Here is a 6,459-nt window from a genome sequence, read left to right as displayed (position 1 = left end):
CTGCCTCTGCTCCTCAGCAGCTGTTCGGCTGCGGTGTGAAATCCTGAGTGACACTTTAAGGTCCTTAGCGTCAGTTGAGATCAAGCGTGCGTCTCTATCAGAAACGGAGAGTGACCTTAAGTGGACACGGCGGAAGATGTGAGGCCGTAACTAAACAGAGAGCAAAGACTTTAAGATGCAGCCCCCGGGGAAGAAAAACTCTATGAAAATTGTCTCTGACTCTTTAAAAGATTTAAAAGGTTTAGGCGCTGAGTGAATATGGTCGATTGGTTTAGGATGGAGAGGACTTTTAAGGGTTAAAGTAATACAAAAGGCAGGATTCAAAATGAGACGAGTGGGAAATGGAAAAGAGAAAAAGCAAGGGAGTGGGTGGTGTTTGACCTTTGGCCTTTCCTCTCATCTTTTCTTCCTACTTTCATTCCTTTGGGTCCTCTCCTCCTCATTTCTCACTCTCTTGCAGTTGCACATGTCCTCTTCTCGCCATGTTTTACCATTGCATTGTTTTTTAAAGTGTAACCAAGATGCTGCCAAAGTGAAGACAAAAACAACTGAGCTGTAACTTGAAAGCAGAATGCTTTCACGTCGATCTTTTTAACACAGTCCACAGCTACATTTTCAGTTGTCTGCAAAGTCAGCAATAAGCTGAAAGGCATTGAACTCGGTTGCCATCTGGTCGGTCTGTTGCGGCGTAAACAAGAACACACATGGACAAACAAGGTTGATTAAAGGATCCATGAGCTGAACAGAGTGTGTGGTCAAGTCCTGTGTGGTTAACTCACTCCTCTCTGCCTCAGTCTTTTACCCCTAATTTTGGTGATTTCTAAATAGGTATTATGGCTGTTTTACTCTAACTATTCTAAGTAGTTGCGCTAAAGATGTTATCAGTTTGCGTCTCAGAGTAGCTGTTCAGTGGCCTAAAGGTGAAGATGAATATTATTGGTAGGTGTGGCTGTCTATCAGTACGTCGGTCACAGATGTACCATGGTTCCTCCAGGAGATCAGATATGCAACTCTTTTCTACCAAATTTTGCTTTTGAAAACACAAATTTGTCACAAAGTGTGCTGCGTTAACCCCCAATGGTCTGCTCTTTCTCTGGCTTTACTTCCTTAAATTTCTTCTCAGTTCTCATCGCATCTTCGAACTTAATTTAACTTTCTTTTATATGAAAAAAAATGGCTGAAATATACCCAGAGTAACAATTAAGGCAATTAAAAAGATTTGAAACTATCCTAATTATTATATATACAATCAAAAAGTAATGATACTGAACAACAGTTGTGATATCCTCTTATTTAACCGTACAATCACAACCTTGCTTTCAGACAAGACTCAGTAATTTGACTGTGCGTAGGGAGAGTTATGAACACATGTGCTCCAAATGCAAATATGAGCCTTGGTGGTCTGTTGCCATATACACAGGCCGGTCTGTGTGTATTTTTACATAGTAAAGTATATGCTTGGAGGGGCATGGTCTGAGCCCATATTGGAATGTCCTGTGGAGCTCATACGGACACAGCGTAGTTGGCGTAGTTTACTTTATGACCTGCCAAACACATTCTGAGTGTGCATGTATATAACAGGAAGCGGGGAGAAGAGAATGGCAGGAATCAAGAGAGTGGCAGGAACGTCATGGGAATTGAACATCAGTGAAAACAGAGCCAGGGAGAGAGTGGAGGCAAGGAAGAATGAAAGTGGAAAAGAGCGAAAGAAAGAAAGTCAAAAGCAAAGATGGTGGAAAGGCATCAGTCTGCATCTTACTGACGTGGCCCGTTGTCCTGCTCTCTCCTCGCTGATGTCCTGTCTTCTGTCTTAATACCCAGTCAGACCAGAAACAGAGGGAACTTCATCTGTTCATTACCATAAAATAAGTGGTTTGAGGGAGTGGTGTTAGTTTTGGTCGTGGCAAAATGCATATGAAGGGGAAAATTCACGTGTCAAAGATGATTGAACACCACATAAAAGCAGTATGCAAATTTGTTAAGCAGTTCCTTTTGAAATAAATGGTCTTGGCCAGACATTTGGTGCAGTAGTTTTTGCTTTTTGAATCACATTTAGCTCTTGATGATTTCATTAAAGGCTTAAAGGCTTTACATGTGATGCTCACTACCATAGGTTTAAAGAGTTAAAGCCAATTTATACTTTCCGCATTAGCGTGGCTTGAAAGGTCTGCATGGATGATGTACATTTACCCTTGTCCACAATAGTCTGTAGGGACTGTGAAAGCAGATCCCTAATGTAGCATGAACTGAAGCAAGTGCACGTCCGCTGTAGCCTAAGCCACAGCATATCTGTCCCTTTATTGGTCACTGTAATGATTCTTAGGTCTCCATATTGGCACTGAACTGTTTCCTTCTCTTGCACAACACAGTCCTTGCTCTGTGCAGAAATGCCTTCCAAAGTTCAGCCAAATCTAATGTGAGCCTTTAGATTCAGCCAAACCAAGAGGGTATTTTCCAAAGTTACAGTCTTTTCTCTTTGATATTCCTGGGATTGTGTTTTATTACCAAGGGAGACTCCCTGGAAGTCTCGTATAGGCTCTGTTGCTGGACGGAGCATACTACACATTGTCATTTTATTACTCGTGTTTTAAACCCAATGATTAGGGATGCCATGTAGCTTAAAATAAACTCAAGGACTTTTTGCAGCTGCTGTATATCCAGCCATCTGCATATGACATAATACTTTGAAATATTTTTGAGCTGGTTTATGGTCCAAATGTCTACATGCTGTAGGATGTTCAGGTGCCCATTACAAAGCACTCACCGGGGCTGTTTGTGCTGTCTGAGCTACTTGTGAGGACCATCGGGGCCGTAAAGAGACGAGGGTGCTCACAGCTGTTTGCTGACCACTCTAGGACAAAGACCATAAAGTGTGTGACTGAACTGGAGAAGTTAAGTGCAGCATGAGTCATTAAACCTGGCCGGACTGGTAGTGAAGCTTTACCAGCATGTCCGTCTGACTGGATCCATTGAGGGAAGTCATCACGTCTTACTTGCACAGTCAAATTAGATGTGTGAAGAATTTATTGTTGTTAACTTATTTACCCTTGACTGAAAGCATTTTATAATGTGGTGTGGTATGTATGGCATCCTTGTGTCGATTATATCACAGCAGATGAAAACATTGAACATTTACACTATCATGACATGTTCCTGTGCAAAGTAGTTTTGTTTCCCGATGCTAGCGGAGCATCCAGGTTGACTTCATCTCTAAAAATGCATCCCCTAATCGAAAGTGGGAGACAAGAATGTAGATACAATCCAGATGAGCTGCTGAATATGTACCAGAGTTCCTCAAGGTATTTGACTTTTTAAGCGTTTGTACTTTAAATGGCATCTTTCTTCCCAGATTCTTTAATATGTATTTATTTTAATCAAATATCTTTTAATAGTCCAAATAAACGTACATTTACTGGAATTTTTTCATCTTAAAGTGAAGCAGAAAAGTTGTGCTTACATGTTGTCGCTGCACGCTAAAGAGTAAAACACCACATGCGACTCACTCAGTATTAAGCCAAATGTTTTGTACCCTCTGTGTTTATTGTCTGCTCAGTACTCATTCTGGTTCCTCCTGGTTCTCGCTTTGCCTCCCAGACGGACCTGATGTTCAACATATTAAACTCAGCTGAATAGTAAAGCAGCCGCGGCTCTTTGTGGCTTTTATTTTCAAGTTAAATGAAAGCCAGAGATTGAAGACAGGTTCTACAGGCATTCGCTGATTCACCCTCTCTCTCTCTCTCTAGTCTGGCAGGAAACACAGCCCTCACACACTATCCTAATCCTCGCATGCATAGACACAGACAAACACACACACACACACATGCACACAGACAGAGGAGAAACAGTCCTAACCAGCATGCTTAGGAGCGTAATTAGAGATCATTTACAAGGATCAGGTTGAACATAATCTGGACAGGAGGTAACTAAAGCCCGGCCATCTTCGCTCTCTTTCGTTGTGTGTGTTTGTGTGTGTTGAGAAGGAGAGGGGTGCAGGTTGTGTGTGTGTGTGTGTGTGTGTGTGCGTGTGCCTGTCTGTGTGTCTTGGTGAGTGTGTATACAAGAGCCAGTTCACCCAGGAAACGGCCACAGTGCGCCCCAAACATGAAGTTGGAAGGTGGGAAGGAGGGGCTGGGCAAACACGAGATGGAGCAATCTCTCTCTGTGATGTTTGGGTTTCACTGCAAACGGAAACACAGTTTCTCTGTATTACCTCTCCTTCTGTGTGTGTGTGTGTGTGTGTGTGTTTGTCTGTGTGCACAGGTTGCATGTGCGCTCAGTCTGCCTGCACATATCTAGCTGCGATAGGTGGTGTGAGGACCATTAAGATATTAGCTCGGGTAGTGTTATCTCTGGGGACTGATAAACCTAATGCATTTTGTGTGAAACATGCACACACTATAGATTTACATACATCACCTACTGTGATAAGGAAGGATTTATCATAGATTAGTCAAAGGGCAAAAGAAAATAGCCAGTTACCCATTAATATCATGGTATGTAATATAATATCACCCTTTGTGCATTGTGTATGGTAACTTGAAAGCAGCATGCTGCTTATCGAAAAGCCAAGGCTGTTGGTTTATGTGTGCGTGTGCGTGTGTGTGTGTGTGTGTGTGTGTTGTTTTCACCCACCAGATTCTTTCTCCTTTCTGATCTGTAATTGTTAAAAAGTGGGTCAGACTGAGGAGTGCAAGCATTTGGACGGACACACACACACACACACACACACACACACACACACACGCACACATAGTGAATCAGTTCCAATCTTGTCTGAGGAAAATAAAGTTTCATGCCACTTCAGTTTTTGGACGCTCCAATTCCTTCCTGCTTTTCTTGGCACACCAGCAGAAAAAAATTAAAAGTAGCAAAAAGCTGTGATTCAGAGCGTCAGAGCATTGTTGTTCAGGGGTGGATTTCAAAACACTTGAGATTCCATCTGAGGAACAGTTTAACCGGGAATTTATTTCATTTTCATATTCCTCTGAAACACATTCGTAATGGTTCAGTGATGAGAGTCAGACTTGAGTGCTTGTATATATCAAAGTGTTGTATGTGATTTTTGGACTTAAAGCTGCATTAATCAGTAGTTTTTATATTAACAGTGGATCAAATGACTGCTTGTAATGTTAAAGGTGTCACACGTAGTGACAAATACAATGAGGAGCTTAACAAACCAAAGCTCTTTTTAGCCTCGCTCTCTCATTAACGCTTCTTTCCAGATGCAACAGGCAGATGTCTTCAAATAAAAAGCACTGACAAACTGAGGTAATGTATCTGCTGTTTGGGCAGACAGACAAAGTTAGCGACCAGCTAGCTAAGGAAGTGGAGCATTTACCAGCCTAAGAGATATTCCCCTTGCTAGTTGATGGAGACCCCATGTCCTGGCCCTGTTGCCAGTCTTTATGCTAAGCTAATTAGCTCCAAACTTGACAACTAAACATGGGATTGGTGTCTATCTTCTCATTGAAGTGTTGGTAAATAAGAGAATGAGCATATTTCCCAAAATGAAACACCTATTTCTTTAAAATTCATCAAGTGGTTTGAATCACAACTCTAATGTTGCTGGATGTTGCTAATGTTGCTTTTTCAGCCCCCAGTAATCTGAACTTATTATAAATACACGCTCACAAAAGGCACATATAGGTTCAGCTTGGTGTGAAGTAGCTGTTGTCACCATCAAACCTGTGATCTTCTCATCACAGACCAGTCTTAACAAGCACGCCTGCTGCTAAAGTGCCCTCAAAAAAGGTGTCGCAATAGCAGAAAAGACCTCCAAGGTACCTATTTGAAAGGTGAGAGAGCGGGTATGTACCAGGATTCTTTGAGCTTGTTCTCAGTTTCACGTTTCATGTTTTTGAACGTGAGCCTGTGATCTCTGGTGCTTTGAAGCGAGACGGGTTTAGGGTGAGCCAGTGCTGCTGGCAGCGAGAGAGCGACACTGTCCTATAGGGCACTGGGGCTCAGTGTTGCCACAACACTAGAGCTGCCGGGTCACTGGTATAGAGAGCTTTGATTATAAAGAGCTGGAATGAGGCTCTCTCATCTTGTCCTTCCCTTGCCTGTTGGCTGTGTTTATTTGCTCCCTGTTCTTCCCGTCAAAGCTGGCCTTTGTATGAAGCGAGACCTTGGCAAACGGGAGGGAAACTTGGAAAGCTTCTGTCTGATATGCTGCATGTGTGGTTTCACTTCAGCTGGCCTGACTGTGGGGCCTTGGGAGCCGGTAATCATATCTTAACGGATCTCTCCACAGACACAAGGTTGTGAGCCAGTTTGGCACCGGCTTGACGCCAAATAGACTCCTGTAGTTATACACACACACACACACACACACACACACACACACACACACATACACACACACACACACACACACACACACACACACTCACACACACACACACACAAACACAAACACACAAACTTGTGTGTCTCCCATGGAAATAGGGCTTTCATTCA

This window comes from Seriola dumerili, unplaced genomic scaffold, assembly GCF_002260705.1.
Source record: "Seriola dumerili isolate Sdu_G_001 unplaced genomic scaffold, Sdu_1.0 BDQW01000025.1, whole genome shotgun sequence".
Lineage (NCBI taxonomy): Eukaryota > Metazoa > Chordata > Actinopteri > Carangiformes > Carangidae > Seriola > Seriola dumerili.
This window is presented reverse-complemented; position numbering follows the sequence as displayed.